Genomic DNA, 17,465 nt, shown 5'->3' with positions numbered 1-17,465 from the left:
TATGCCCCTCTCCATTTATGAAAAGCTCAATATGGGAGATCTTAAGCCAACCCACATTTCTCTTCAGTTAGCTGACAGATCAATCGAGTATCCTGAAGGGATTTTGGAGAATGTGCCTCTGAAGGTTGGAAAGTTCTATATATCTATTGACTTTGTAATCTTGGACATGGAGGAAGATTCTAATATCCCAATCATCTTGGGAAGACCCTTTCTAGCTACAGCAGGAGCATTGATTGATGTTAAGGGAGAAAAGCTGACTCTTAGGGTTGGTGAAGAGCAATTGGTTTTCAATATTAATAACTCTATGAAGAAGCATCATTCTGAAGCTGATACTTGCTTGAGAGTTGATATTATTGATGAGCTGGTTGAAGAACACTTCAGAAAGAAATATCCAGAAGATCCACTTGAAAATTGTTTGGTTCATGGAGGAGGCATAGACTATGACAACCCTCATGTGGCTGCATATGCTCAACACTTAGAGGGTAGTCCACCATTCATTTCTGCTCCAGTTTTTCAACTCACACAAAAGGAAAAAGCAGAATCTAAGCAACCATCATTCAAGGAAGAAGATGCACCTAAGGTAGAACTTAAGCAACTTCCTTCTCAGCTCAGGCATGAATTTCTTGGCACTAATAACACTTATCCAGTAATTGTAAATGCAAACTTGAGTACCTTAGAGGCTGATAAGTTGTTAAGAGTGTTGAGACAATTTAGGAAAGTCTTAGGATACACCATAGATGACATTAAGGGAATAAGCCCACACTTTTGCATGCATAGAATCATTTTGGAAGAAAATTGTAAACCATCTATTAAACATCAGAGGAGGTTGAACCCAAATATGAAAGAAGTTGTTAAAAAGGAAATTTTGAAGTTGCTTGATGCAGGGATCATATACCCTATCTCAGACAGTACTTGGGTGAGCCCAGTACATGTTGTTCCAAAAAAGGGTGGAATGACAGTTGTCAAAAATGAAAATAATGAATTAATTCCCACTAGAACAGTGACTAGTTGGCGAATGTGCATAGATTACAGAAAATTAAATATAGCCACTAGAAAAGATCATTTTCCACTTCCCTTCATTGATCAGATGTTAGAAAGACTGGCTAGGCATTCTTATTTTTGCTATTTAGATGGATACTCAGGTTTTTTTCAAATCCCTATCCATCCAAATGATCAAGAGAAAACCACTTTCACTTGTCCATATGGAACTTTTGCTTATAGAAGGATGCCATTTGGGTTGTGTAATGCACCAGCCACTTTTCAAAGGTGCATGATGGCAATCTTCTCAGATTTCATTGAAGACATAATGGAGGTTTTTATGGACGATTTTTCTGTTTATGGATCTTCATTTGATATATGCTTGGCTAACCTTTCTAAAGTTTTGCAGCGATGTGCAGATACTGACCTTGTGTTAAACTGGGAAAAGTGTCATTTCATGGTTCAGGAAGGGATAGTGCTTGGACATTTGGTGTCTAACAGAGGAATAGAGGTTGATAAAGCCAAGGTTGAAGTGATAGAGAAGATGGCTCCTCCTACCAATGTCAAAGGAATTCAAAGTTTCCTAGGACATGTCGGGTTCTACAGACGCTTTATCAAGGATTTTTCTAAAATAGCCAAACCTTTGTCTAATTTGTTAAGTAATGACACACCATTTGTATTTGACCAAGAGTGTTTGGATGCCTTTTGCAGGTTGAAGCAAGCTCTTATCACTGCACCAATCATGCAACCACCTGATTGGAGCCTACCTTTTGAAATTATGTGTGATGCTAGCAACTATGCAATTGGGGCTGTTCTTGGTCAAAGAAAGGACAAAAAGGCTTATGCTATTTATTATGCTAGTAGAACATTAGATGAGGCTCAAACAAATTATGCAACAACTGAAAAGGAATTTTTAGCAATTGTCTTTGCATTGGAAAAATTCAGACCTTACATTATTGACTCAAAGGTGGTTATATTTTGGATCATGCGACCATCAGGTATTTGCTCCGTAAAAAGGAGGCTAAACCTAGGCTCATTAGGTGGATTCTGATGCTACAAGAGTTTGATTTGGAGATTAGAGATAAGAAGGGAGCTGAAAATGTAGTTGCTGATAATCTTAGTAGGTTGCAATTGGATGATGAAGAATTGGATGAAATCCCTATTGATGAGTTTTTCTTGGATGAACAACTTTTCTCTCTTGTTGCTAAACTACCTTGGTATGCAGACTTTGTGAATTATCTATCTTGTGGAGTTTTACCTCTAGGTATGACATGGCAACAAAAGAAAAAGTTTTTGCATGAGGTGAAATTTTATAGATGGGATGATCCTTTACTCTTTAGGAGATGCTGTGATGGTTTAATAAGGAGATGTATTCCTGATGAAGAGACACAGAGTATTATACATCACTGCCATGCTTCTGATTATGGAGGACATTTTGGAATCTCTAAAACAGCTAGTAAAATTTTGCAAGCTGGTTTCTTTTGGCCAAATCTTTTTAAGGATGTGAGGAAAATTGTGTTGGATTGTGATAAATGTCAAAGGAGTGGAAATTTGTCAAAAAGAGATCAAATGCCCCTAAATAATATTCTTGAAGTGGAATTATTTGATGTTTGGGGAATAGATTTTATGGGGCCATTTCCTCCTTCATTTGGTAATAAATACATCCTAGTTGGAGTTGACTATGTGTCAAAGTGGGTGGAAGCTATTGCAACTCCAACTAATGATGCTAGAGTGGTAGTGAAATTCTTGAACAAATTTGTCTTGAGCAGATTTGGAGCTCCTAGGGCTATAATTAGTTATGGGGGTTCCCATTTTTGTAATAAGCAATTTGAGAGCTTAATGAGGAAGTATGGTGTAGTGCACAAGATAGCTACCCCATACCACCCTCAAACTTCAGGACAAGTTGAAATTTCTAACAGAGAGCTCAAACATATCTTGGAGAAAACAGTGAACAATTCTCGGAAAGATTGGTCTATCAAACTAGATGATGCTTTATGGGCATATAGGACTGCTTACAAAACCCCTATAGGAACTACTCCCTTTAGGTTGGTGTATGGTAAGTCTTGTCATTTACCTGTGGAGCTAGAACATAGAGCATATTGGGCCATTCAGACCTTGAATTTTGATCTTAAGCAAGCTGGTGAGAAAAGGTTATTACAACTTAATGAGCTTGAAGAACTGAGGATGGATGCTTATGAAAATGCCCGTATTTACAAAGAAAGAACTAAAGTTTGGCATGATAAGCATCTTAGGAAAAAGGAATTCAAAGAAGGTGATTTAGTTTTGTTGTTCAACTCTAGATTGAAATTGTTCCCTGGAAAACTTAAGTCAAGGTGGACTGGTCCATATAGAGTTTCTAAGGTTTTCCCTTATGGAGCAATTGAAGTTTGGAGTGAAAAATCTGGGAATTTTAAGGTCAATGGGCATAGATTAAAGCATTACATAACTGGAGACCCAATAAAGGGACCAAGCTGTTATAAGCTCTCCAATCCCTCACCTCTTTTTCACTGAAATTCATGAAGAGTCCAGCTAAGGACTATAAATTAGCCCTCTTGGGTGGCATCCCAAGTCCTTTTATTTTGCTTTTGCTGATTTACTTTCATTTTCATTGATTTTGTTTATATCTTAAATCTCTCCAAATTCAATTTTTGACATTGTTAAATCTTGTCCCTTGTAGATGTATTTCAATGAAGAAAGGCTGGTGAACTGTTGGGGAAGTGATTCTTAACTTGAAAATTTTGTCCTTTAAATTCTCCCAAAAACTGATTGGTTTCTTTGCATAACTGTCTGGGAGGCTGTCTGGTTTATGCAGAGGAAAAATGAAATCTGCAGCAAAAAGGGTGTCTGCAGCAAATGGCTTGTGTTTTTGGTGAGGTTGGGTGTGTAACTTTTAAGTATATGTGCTTTTAATGCTAATATGGTGGTAAGTTGGTCATTTTTGTAGTTTTGAGATTATTTGGGTTGTGGAATTCAAGGTGGACAATATTGCATTCTCTTGGCATAACTTGGAGAGTTCATTTCATCATTTATGGATAGATGCAACTTTATGCAGATTTTATTGAGTTTTAATGTGCTAAATGTTGATTTGCAGAAATTGAAGTCAAAATGGCATGGGTCACAAATGTTTTTTTTTATGCAGGATCCATCTTCTACAAGCTTGTGTGATGCATTTTTGATTAACTTTGTATATATTGATGTGTTTTTTATGAAAATTTCTCATGGTTTATGCTTTATAGAATTACATTTCTTCATTTTAGGGTATTTTTCACACTTGCAAATCATGTTCCATTGCAATCTTAATCTTGTTGAATTGTGCATAAGCAACTGCATAGCTTATGCAATCCTGCATAACCACAATTTTTGCCATTTTCATCCCTGTTGCAAAGTGCATGAGAAGAGTGCATAGCTTATGCAACTCTGCATAGCCTAATTTTGTCAAATTTCATATCTTTAGAAACTTGCATAAGCAGAGTGCATGACCTATGCACATTTGCATAACTTCAAATTCCTCATTTTCTCTCTCTGCCGAGGGGTGCATAAGCAGAGTGCATAACTTATGCACTTCTGCATAACCAGAAACTCCAAAAATTCAAACCTGCCGAGGGGTGCATAAGCAGAGTGCATGACTTATGCACTTCTGCATGACCAGAAATCCGAAAATTCCAAACTTGCCGAGAGGTGCATAAGCAGAGTGCATAGCTTATGCACTTCTGCATGACCTCACACTCTGAATCTCAAAACCCACCGAAGAGTGCATAAGCAGAGTGCATAGCTTATGCACAACTGCATAACCACCAACCCCAAACACCAAAAGCTGCCGAGACCTGCATAAGCAGAGTGCATAACCTATGCACTTCTACATAACCACCTTCCACAAAAATCAGAATCCACCGAAACATGCATAAGCAGAGTGCATGACTTATGCACAACTGCATAACCACATTTTCCAAACACCAAAACCCACCGAGAGGTGCATAAGGAAGGTGCATGACTTATGCACAACTGCATGACCACCAACCCAAGATTTCAAAACTTGCCGAACAGTGCATAAGGATAGTGCATGACTTATGCACTTATGCATGAGCTATTTCTCTGAAGTTCAAATCATTCTGAAACATGTATAAAAGAGTGCACAGGTTATGCATAAATCACTTTTCACTTATGCAGTTTCTACACAAACCTGATTCAAATCAAATTTCTTTTCGGCAATTTTCTCTTCCCTCCTCCACCTCCCGATATCCCTGCTCACCCCTTTTCCTCTCACGATCCTCATTCCCGCATAACCCTTCCCCTTCCCTTCTTCTCCACTCGTATTTCGACCTCCTAAACCCTAATCTCTTCGTGCATATTTTCTTTTCCCCTCATCTCTCCCATCTTCTCCATCGGCAATGGAGTCGCCTCCCCATTCCCGTCCAGCTTCTCCTCTCGAGGTCTCGCCATTGTCAACGATACCTCCCAATCCCGATTCCCCTCCACAAGCAACACCCCCACCACCTCCCACAACCACGTACAAACGAAAAATCCGGTCGAAATCTGTGCGACCCATGTCCTCTGCCCCTCCTCTATCCAAACGCAAAGAACCACCCACCCCATTGTCGGAACCACCACCCAAAAAGCCAAAAACTCCAGCCTCCACACCCTTTTCCAGCAAAAAGACAATTTCAGTAGCTTCACAGGTATCAAAGCTACCTTGGCCTCTTCCTGATACAATTCAAAAAGCAGCTTTTAAGAGACTCGAGGATAGGAGGGTACAACCCACTAGGTATATTTCTGTCGATTCTCTACAATCTCTTGGTTTATTTGACAATGTAGTTGCATATCTTGATGGTATGGGTTGGATGGAATTTGTGCATAAGCAGGAGATAGTTTATCCAACTCTAGTTTTGGAGCTTATTTCTTCATTCTCTGCTACCCTCAAATTGCATGATGTAGACCATAAGCCAATTATGAAATTTAGATGTTTGGGGCAAAATAGAGAGCTGTCATTGGACCAATTTCATAGCATTTTTGGTTTTGTAATTGATGGGTTATTTCGAGTGCCACATACTGGAGTAGAGGTAGCAAACAAGGGTATTTGGAATGCTGCACAATTCTGGAGAATCATCACAAACCAACCTCAGACTTTCTCTGCTGGGAGATCCAAAACTTCTCAAATACTAAACCCTGCACTTAGGTTTATTCATAGGCTGATTGCTAGCACCATACTGGGCAGAGGGACTAGTTACAGTCTTTGTGGGGAAATCTAAATTATTTATGTTATGGTGTGCATTTCACAAGGTCAAGGTTTCTCCTGGTTATTTCTTTTGTGAGCATGTGTTGCATATTGCCACTAAATCCATAGGTGACATTGTCCTGGGTGGGCTTATAACTGTCATAGCCAAACATTTTGGTTTTAACCCTGAAGAGCACCCAATACCAGCACTTGTGGACACCTTATATTTTGATGCTGCACACCTATCTAAAACAGGGTTCAGTTTGCCACATTCTGATATTGCACAACCTGCAGCAGAAATTGAGCCCATTGCACAACCAGAAGCCCAACCTTTCCCATCAGTCCCACAGCACTCCACTGAACCTATCCCACCCCTCGGCACCGCAGGACACCCAGACCTCTGCTCAGCCCATACCTCCTACAGCTGAACCTTCCTCATCCACAGCCCCTCCTGCATTCAACACTAAAGCCTTATTCACCTATCTTGAAAGGCTTAGTGATGATATATACTTTGTGGATAGGAAGCTTGACACTGGTCTTGATACACTCAAGGATCGTCATGATCACCTATTTGACCTTATCATGGAAACCAGGGACAAGCAAAAAGAATTGAAGGAGATGGTGAAGCAACTCATTATCTTTCTGGGCATGCCACCCCCACCTCCATCACCTCATCAAGCACCATCATTTAGATTGACAAGACCACCATTATAGCAACATCCTTGGACAAGGGCAAAACAATAGAACTAGATTAGTTTTTGTTTTACTTTTGTTCCAACTTGTAGGACTTTTCCTTTGTAAATATGTTCAAACATTTATAGTTTGTTTTGAATTATGTTTGTTTGTTTTGAATTAGTTTGTTTTAAATTCTGTTTTTCTTGAAGTTTCATTGGATAGCTATTACATTAGTTTTCTTTGATTTTCATTGCACTTATTGCCCTTCTGTACATATTTGCCCATACTCTGTATATATTTCAATGCTTCTACTGCTGGTTGTACATTTCCCCTTGCTAATCATCATGCAGCAGCTTTTGTATACACTGCACAGGCTATGAATTTCCTTATGCAGATATTTTGCACAGCCTGTGCAACCCTTTCTGCTACTTATGCATAACTGCACAGGCTGTATTCCCATTATGTAAATGTCCTGCATAGCGTATGCAACCCATATTGCCACTCATGCAGAACCGCACGGCTTATGCACCCTACTTATGCACATGTTCTGGACAGCACTTAACTCTGCATAACCTGTGCAGCTTCTTATGCATCCCTTTATATCTTGAATTCTCCTCTGCCCCATACCAGGTAACTCTTTCTTTTTGTTCTTAATTTTTACAATTCCTGGTCAATATTATTTGCTTTGAGTTTTGGTTATCTACTACTTGAGACATTGAGGACAATGTCCAATTTTGAGTTTGGGGGTGCACATTTTGATTTTTGGCTTTATTTTTTCACATTTTGAGTATAGGAGCATCTCATCCCGTTCCATTTACATATATTGTAAATATTTTACATATACATCCATACATACACACACATTACACATTTACATACACATTATACATCACATTGCACACAAACATACAAATAGACTTCCTCCATTTAGTTAATACATTACTCATTTTAGGAATCATGCACCATGCATTAAAATCTTTTGCCAAATCCCTTGAGTATTGAATATGTGCCTATGAGAGTGATTTGACTCACCTTTTAGTTGGGTTTGTGGATTGAAAGTTTCCTAAAAGGTGCAAGGTTTTGAAGTGTCTATCCCTTGCCTATATCTTCTTAGCCAAAAAGCCACCCAACTAGTCATTTGGAGAAGGAAGTGTTTAGAGGGAGTTATTGGATATAAGGTAGTCAAATGATGTCTCACCAATCCTAGAACAAATTTTTAAACCTTTCAAGGCGAAATACCAGCTTATACTTGAAAAGAGAGATGATTAGGCATTCTTTGATTTAAAACCTTCTCATTTTAAACCTTTGGCCCTTTTTCCTAATTAAAATTTACCCTTGCAAACCCCTTTGAGCCTTTTTATCCCTAATTTTTCTTGAAATCCTTATTGCTACCTAGCCAATGAACCAAACACTCCAACCCTTTTCATGAGAATAATATTGAATATTAGGTACACTTTCTAAAAAAAATAATAAAAATAAAAATAAAAAAAAGAAAAAAATATACAATAAAAGGAAGAAGAAGTGCTTGTCATATTGTAAAAGTGCTAGTATATGTGCTTTTCACTATTGCCATTCAAATTGAAAGAAATCCACCCAAAGTATTAAAAGAAATGAGTTTGGGGGTGGCATTTTTAGGGACAATCATCAAAAGAAAATGCAAAATACAAGTTTAAAGTATCAAAATGTCCCTCCATTTCTATGTAAACTATGCTAGCACTTGACAATTCTCATTATGTATTTCTCTCCTCCATATATATATATATAAAAAAAAGAGAGAAAAAGAAAAAAAAAGTATAATAAAATAAGAAATGTACCTTATGTTGTCAAGATTGAAAATATTCTCATGCTTTGAATCCTTTTTACCCATTTTTCTTCTTAGCCTCATTTTTGAACCCCATGGCCCCATTACATCCCTAAAAAGACCTTTGATCTCTTGATAGTATTTGCTACATTAGTGGAGATAGGAATAGGGAATTTGCCTATGGGATTAGAAAATTATCCATTCATTCATTTAATTCCATCATTCTATATAGAGACACTTTGACTATTGATTGTTCTAGAATTCCTTTTGAGCATGACTCTCTCTTTTGATTGGTTGGTTTGGGGATTTTGAATGATAATTGACTTGATGGCTAAGCGGTGAAAGCTTGGATAAGCATTAGATTCTTTGCATTTTGAAGGATGGGTATATGGATTGTTGGTATGGCTAAAGGTGTGTTTAGTTACTTTAATAGGTAATTTTCATAGCTCTTTGGATAAGGCACCCCTAAAAATTTTGCATCACATTCTAAAGTTTGCTTGAGGACAAGCAAAAGCTTGAGTTTGGTGGTATTTGATGCATACATTTTGCATAGTCATTTAGGTCTAATTTCATAGCTATTTTATTCTATTATTAGTTATTTTTAGCTAATTACATTCGTTAATTAGTTAGTTTTCCATAATTATCGATTTTGGATTAATTTGTATCTTTTACTTTGTTTTGTAGGAAAAATGGTGTTTTTGAAGGACTGAAGAGAAATTTTGCCATTGAGGAGTGACTTCTACAGCCAAAGATGTCAAAAACAAGTTTTCAAGCTGAAATATGCATTGATCAAATTGTGCATAACTTGCCGCATAAGCTATGCAGATCTGCATAAGGAGAAAAATCACTGTTCCAGAACCAACCGAAATGTGCATAAGGAGACTGCATAGCTTATGCACATTCTCGCCTCCCTTATGCACCTTCACGGAATTTTGCATAGCCTATGCACCAAGTCATGCAGTTTCGCATAAGTGAACCAGAACCAGCCGAAAACTGCATAAGGGACTGCATAACTTATGCAGTCCACTTATGCAGTCCCATAAAGAGTTCATTAATGAGCTGGCAGAAGATTCCCTCAGATAATTCCTCCTAGAACACACCATTTTAGGGCTCCATGTCAGAAAAATGCTATAAATAGTCTCATTTTCCCATTTTAGAAAAGGGAGACAAGGAGCAGAAAAGGAAAGGGAGAGGAGAGGCAGAATTTGAAGAGTCACTTTCACCTTCCACACCATTTTCAACCAAGATTTGCAGATTTCTTTCTTTCCTTACATTTTTCCTACATTTCTAGTGTTTAGTTTCTTATTTCTTAGCTTAGATTAAAGCTTATTTTCATATAAACTCAGATTTTCTTGTAAGGATTATGGGTAGTGAGTAGTTTACTTTTGATTCTGGAGTAAGGGTTGTAATATTTGAGATATTTTGTGGATTTTGATTGGGTAATCCATATTTTGTGGTCTTAATGAGTTTTATTCATTTCTTGTGTGCTTAATGACATGCTTAGTGTAGGATCCCATTAAGTAATGTTTTTAATCCATGGTTGAGGCACCGAAAGGAGAAGGCCTTGTGATAGATAATCAAGGAATTGGACTTAATTAACTTAGATCTAGAAATAGACTAAGGATTAAGAGGATTCACAGATTAATTAAAGAACTTAATGGGTCTTAATTAATTCTAACTCCACGAAAGTAGGATTAGTTTGATTAAGATACTCTTTGTCTCACTCGAAAGGGAATTCAAAGGATTTAAGAATTAATCTCCTTAAAACCCATAAGTTTCATAAGATTGGATAACCAATTTAAAATCCCAAAATAGCTCGAATATGAAATCCCGAACTCCGGAATCACCTTTTTATCATTGTTAATTTCCAATCAAATTTAATTGCTTGCCATTTTGAATATTGCCATATTTGAACTTGCTTATTTCAATTTGATGCAATTTTAGTTAAATCATTACATAGTTGAATAGATTATCAATTTTGCACATATAAATTTCATACTCCAATACCCATTCAATCTATTGTTTTAATTTCAAAATTAGTTCAATTTAGTCAACTTTTTATATCAAAAATTCAATCATTAACACAACTCCTCGTGGGAACGATATCTTTACTGTATTACTTGTACGACCCGTGCACTTGCAATTGGGCCACATCATAAAGTCATCTGGAAACTCATAACCCTGTATCCTTAGAGGATAACCCTTATAAACCTTCTTCACCATGACACTATGGCCTAAAGGGTTAGTAACTTATATGTCCTCCTCTAACTCCTCTATCTGTATCCCTCTATCAACTGGCGATGTAATACACACGTATGAATGTGTGGAGCCGGGATCAATTAGTGCACATACTAACATGTCATAAAGAGAAAATATACCTCTAATGATATCTGTTGGATCTGGTTCCTCCTGAACCCTCATAGCATAAGCAAGAGGTGCTACCCTGACTTCCTGCCTCTGGACTATCTCTGCAGTCAGCCTCTATGATGGACTAGTTGTATCAGGCCTCACAGGTCTTCTACCCCTTATTACTGCTAAGGTAGACCTCTCTGTCTGGGGTGGAGCAGTGGGAGCACTAGCGCTCCTCTGTGGACAATCCTTCAAGAAGTGATTCGTAAACCCACATCTGAAGCATCCCACAGTCAATAGTCTACACTCTCCTCGGTGGCTCCTTTCATAATGTGTATAAGCTGGTATTGGGGCTAATCCCCGTGTAGCTGCACCTGGAGAACTACACACTGATGCACTAGACTATCCTTCTCTCCTCGGAGCAAACCGAGATCTTTGCCTCTTACCTCGACCCTGAGTCTGACCCTGAGACTCCTTGGGCTTCTTACTACCAGTGGCTGCTGAACCAGACTGACCAGATCTAGAACCCCTCTTACACTACCTGTCCCTCCTGGAATGCTCCTCATCTCTGACTCTCTCCACATCCAGAGTTGATGCTACTAATAAAAAGAAGTCGGTGAAGTGGTGAGATGTAACTATCAGTCTGATGCTATCATTTAGTCCGTCTTCAAACCTTTTGCATTTATCAACCTCTGTGGGCATTATCTCCAATGCATATCCACTAAATCTCACGAATTTTCGCTCATATTCGGAGACTGTAAGCTACCTCTATCTCAGTTCTAGGAATTCTCTTCTTCTGGCCTCTAAGTATACATGGCTGATATATTTCTTCCTGAACTCTGCCAAAAAGAAATTCCAGGTGATCCATGCAAGCTGTATCACTCTCGACATTGTCACCTACCATCGATATACATCCTCCTAAAGTAGTGACAGAGCACACTCCAATTGCTACTCTGGGGTGCAGTGTAGCTGCTGTAATACCCTCTCTGTCCTTTTTAGCCATTACTCTACAACAGCTGGATCATCCTCCTTCTTACCCTTGAAATCAACTATCCCATATTTCCATAGTGTCTCTAATGGGGACCTTTGTACAAGTTGCGGTTGTAGGGGTGGTGGTGGCTGTATAGGTGGTGGTGGTTGTGGCTGAGGCTGTGGAGGTGGAGGTGCCTGTGGCTGGGGAATAGCTCCGGTGACCTGACGGAGCAGCTGAGTCATCTGTTTTAGGAAGGCCTACTGTGCTCTATCCACAGCACCACAGGATTACTCTTGTGACACCCCTTACCTGTCTATAGTATAGCCGAGTAAGATATGTCACACAGTGTACCGGAACACCCTATTTTATTTCAATCATTTTTATTCTCCTTAATTTATTTTTTTATTCATAGTTATGAAGTACCATTTGTGAAATATAATTCATTTAAGTCATTTAATGAGATTATAAATTTATTTGAGGTTCCGCAAATTTTATAGAAAATCTGACAGAGTACTGGCTAAAAATGGAGAAAACAGTTCTTCGAAACCTGTGAAAAACACTTTCAATACATTTTCAATCATTTCCAAACTCCATTATGTAAACAAAGTCTCAATATTTCTCAACAATACTTCCATTTCTCATTCATTCATTTCACATGATATTCATATACAAGTCATAAATAAATACTCAATTTTTCAGTTATAAACACAAATTTTCACTATTTACAATAATACCAAAATATATTACATAAGTCTCAATTATACATGAAAAAATAAAAGTTAATTACAAAATACCAAAATGAGACCTAGTGTCCTACCGATGCACTGAAGTCTGTGAGGTGACACAGACACTATGCAGAACTGTAGATGGCCTCAATCAGTCTATGGTCTACTGGGCTCTCTGTCAGTCTCTCCAGAACCTACGCTAGCAAAAAGCAATGCGCTAAGCAATAATACTTAGTGGTGCCAATAATAATATAAAAAGAACTAAAAGAAAATAAATATGCAGTGAATGTATTAATGTCTCATGCAGACAAATTTTTTGTAACACCCTCACTGCAGCAATTCTGTATATTCTACTGTTCCAGTGATCAGCGTCAGTCCTGATAGCTAGAACGTCTGGAAAAATATTTAAACTAAAGTGAGGAACTATAATTAACTCAAACATTAGCAAGAAAAATGTAGGAAAAATTTTAGAAATAAAATACAACCAAGTTAAATGAGTCGGTGCCCTAGCGATGGGTAACCCAGTGGGAAGTTGCGGTCTTCACAGCTAAAGGCCCTAAACCTGGGAGAAAATTCATAAAATAATTTTTGGGACTCCAAAGAAGAGTCATTGAGGGTTTTATAGCATTAGAATGCCAAGAAAAGGTTTAGAAAAATTTTTTAATCAGTACAGACAATTTTAGTCTGTTAAGCCAAACGGAGGGCATTTTGGTCATTTCGCCTGCAGAGACGAATTTTGACCAACTTGTCTAATTAAGTAAACAATTATTATGACATAAAATATGAATAAATATTGCTAAAAATTAAATTGAAAATGAGTAAAAGAAATGAGAAAAGAAATTGAAATTAAATTGGGTTTATGACTTAAAGGTGATGTCATAAATGAATAAATTGAAATTTGCAACCAATGGGAATTTGCCAAGCAAGTTAAAAGATGATAAATACCACTAAATTGAGACAAAATGGCAAAGGAATTCTGCTATCCATCACCTTCTTCCCGTTAAAACACACTCACTCCCTCTCTTCCACCATTAAAGTTTTGCCAAGCTTCCAAACCTCAACTAAATCACCTCAAAACCCTAACTTTCCTTCATGAAATTTTGTCCCTACCACTAAAGCAAGATTTGTGCAGCCATTAGAAGAGGAAAAAGTGAAGGAAAAGTTGAAGTTAGCTAAGGGGAAATTCTGCACACAAAGGTTAGTGCACTAATCATACTCTTTTTCTTTCCTAAGCATGAAAAACATGCTTAATTAAGTTGATATAGCATGAAAAGAAAAGAAAATTTGGAATATGTTGAAGTCTCAATTTGTGGCAGCCCTAGAAAGTAAATGAATTTGATGGTTTTGATGATTTGGTTTTAGTTAGTGAAGTTGATTTATGAAGTTTAAAGCATTAGAAATCAAATTGCATGGATGTATGATGGAGATTGAAATTATAAGTTAGGGTTTTGACCTAACTTAGTTTTTGTATTATTGCTTGGAATTTGATGAGGTTGAGATGATTTAATGACCATTAGAAGTGTCAAATATGTCAAATGAAGTTTGTGGAGTTGGGAGAATTGAATTTGGGAGTGTTGATTCTTATGCAGGAAATTCAGACCTTTGAGTCCAATGTATTGTTTGAGTTGCTCTAATTGGTGTGAGGCCAATTGGAGATGAAACCTAGGACAAAATGCCCCATTTTTCATGAAGAAATCATGCCCAAATTCTGTCCAAATCTTGACTAAATTACTGTCCCAATCTGGAAATCCAAACACTGAACCCAAAAATTTGACTAAATGAACAGTAATGTTCATTTAGCCATAACTTCCTCTAGACAGGTCCAAATGACCCGATTTTTGGTCATTGGAAATATTAGACATAGGACTACAACTTTCATTTAGAACACCAAGCCTAGAAATGCCTCAAACCAAATGAAATTGCTAGCCCAAGTGAGGTCACCAAACTAACCAAAACCATTCTGCCCAGAATTTCCTGGACTAAAGCTCACCCAACCAGTTTTCTCAAAATGGCCATAACTTGGTCTATAAAACTCCAAATGCAATGAAACTAATGGAAAAAGTTTTATAAGGCATAATGGCACAACTTTTGTGAAGAAACCCTGCCCAGAAAACCAAACCAAGTTGACCTAAAAATTACCCTAATCCGGGTGACCAACAAGTTGTCCCTGGAAAATAACCAAATGAACAGTATTTATTCAAATGGTCATAACTCAGTGTAGGAAGTTCAATTAATCTGAAATTTTACCAGCAGAAATTTGAGACATAAACCTACAACTTTCATGAAGGACACAAATCCAAATTCTGACCATAACCTAGTCAAATTGCAAACCAAACTTAGGTCACCAAATCTGGCAGAACCAAATTGCCTAGAAATTCTGGGTACAGGTCGATCCGGCCAGTTATGGTAAAATGACCATAACTTGAGCTACGAAACTCCAAATGGAGTGATTCACAAAGGGAATTAAAGAATACACAATAAGGAACAACTTTGATGAAGAAAAGTTAGCCCAGTTTCTACTGTACAAATGACCAATGGAACAGTAAACTTAGTGATTGAAATCTAAAAATTGTGAATAACTAACACTAAGTTTTGAAATGGTATTGGCAACTAATACCAACAACTTTAGAATGCAAAATATGGTATCTTGGTGAACTTAGGTTCAATAAATTCATTATGTATTAAAAATTAAACAATTTGAGTGAATAGTAATGTAAATAGTAATATAAAGATACAAAGTGTAAGAACTATATTGTTAAAGGGAGATTAAGGCCATAAATTTGAAATCTATGAAATGTTCATGGATTGCTTGAAACATGAAAAGTAAGCCACCTAATTGATGTGAATAGGTAGTTAGGGCTTATATGCCCATCACAAATAGAATTCATAAAATGAATAAATGAGAAAGGGAAAAATTTTTTGAATATAATGGTACATGTGAACCATTGTTTTGAATTGTGATTAATATGAATGACATAATGAATAAATAAATAAATCATATTAATGTATGAATGAGACATTAGTTCTCATTATTATAGAAAGAAAAAGTACTTTGAGTACAATAGTATAAAAGGATAATTGATGTGAATTGTGACCATATAAATGGTCAAATGAATGTATAAATTATAATTGAAATTTATCATAAAATAATGAAGTCATAAAACACAATATATTAATATTTAATGATATTATGTGCCCTTGTAGTGCCTAGACATGTGTGTCAGATTGGATAGTTTGGCATGCCAATAGGGTATTATTTTAGCAGTACTGCGAAAGGCTTTATGCCCGTACTCATGGCTTTATGCCCGTATTCATGGCTTTTTTGCCTACACTCATGGCTTAATGCTCGATTATGTGTTATCATGGCTTTTTAGCCATACTGACTGCATACGTGGTTGACGTTCTGTGTCCCATGGTATGACTTTAACACCCCTAAGTTCGGTAGTGCGTTCTACTATTCCAGTGACCAGTGTTGTCCGGACAGCTAGGATGCCTAGAACTACACTTCGATATGAGTGAGGAGACATAAAATAATGAAATACAAAAAAAGAAAATAAAAGAAAAACAAAGGAAAAATAATAGCAAAGAAATATAACCAAGTTAAGTGAGCCGAGAACCCTAGCGATGGGTGACCGCATCGGGAAGTCACGGCGTGGACCGTTGACTAGCCCTGGACAGCGAGGAACCCTAGAAAATATTTTTAGAACTTAAATAAATGTCTATTGAAGTATAAATGTCATTAGAAATATCAAAGAAAAATTAATTAATTAGTACAAAGAAAAGTGAGAAATCAAAAAACGGACAAAACCCGGTGTCACCGAAAAATCGGGAATGCAACCCGAACAGGGGCATTGTGGTCATTTGACACCCCGAGTTGTCTTTTGACCTAAATGTCCATTAAAAATAAATAATATTGCACTTGGAAAATGTCATGAAAAATTAAATTGGTGGTACCTAATGTAAATAGCTAAAGTTGGGAGCTTAATGTGGAAATAAGGAAAGTTAAGATTAAACTAATAATAAATTTTAACATAGTGCTCCACTAACTCACCTAAGTGGACCACTATCTCCTCATTTGGGCAGATTTCATCTTCTTCTTCACCTTGCTAAAGAACCAGCCGTGAGCCTCCATTGAAGAAACTCCATGGCCAAAGCTTAACCAAGCCATGCAACCATGATTTAGCCATATTTTTCACTAGCTTCCTTCACAAAAACTATTCTACACCACTTGGGCAGTAGGTAGGCAGCAAGAAGATCAAGTTTTAGAGAGATTTTGAAGAGTTTCCAAAGTGGTAAGTTTGTGTTTTTGGGTTATTGCTTCATTAAAGTTAGTAGGAATGTTATGGGTACTTGAATTATGGAGAGATTTTTGGAGTTTGATGTTCTAAGGGAGATGTTTATTTTTGGCAGCCATGGAAACTCCTTGAGGACAGTTTATTCTTGCTTGTAAATGGTAGATTAAAGGGTTGATTTAATGTTTATGTGTGTAGGAATTAATTTGGGTGATGTATACTTAGTATATGTGAATGTGTATTTGAAATTGGAAGCTTGGAAATTAATGGAGTGTAATGTATGAATTGGCAGCTTGGTTTGGTGAACCATAAGGATGTTATTTCATGTTTAGTTTATGGAATATTAATGTTGAATTGTGATAGTTGTTATGGCAGCTTGGGTATATGTATGATGGTGTGAGGTTGGACATGTAAATGAGCTAGGTTAGGTGATTGAATTGTTGTAATTTGAGCTTGAAAA

General features: G+C 37.1%; 1 pseudogene; it reads left to right on the top strand.

Moving 5' to 3' along the window:
- The window catches only part of LOC131178384 (DNA-directed RNA polymerase subunit beta-like), a 43,443-nt pseudogene extending 36,825 nt beyond the window's left edge, over window positions 1-6,618 (top strand).
- The last annotated feature ends 10,847 nt before the right edge of the window (window positions 6,619-17,465 follow it).

Source organism: Hevea brasiliensis, chromosome 3 (genome assembly GCF_030052815.1).
Source record: "Hevea brasiliensis isolate MT/VB/25A 57/8 chromosome 3, ASM3005281v1, whole genome shotgun sequence".
In the NCBI taxonomy this organism is placed as follows: Eukaryota; Viridiplantae; Streptophyta; class Magnoliopsida; order Malpighiales; family Euphorbiaceae; genus Hevea; species Hevea brasiliensis.
Note: the sequence above shows the minus strand (reverse complement) of the source record. Positions and strands in the feature narration are given on the sequence as shown.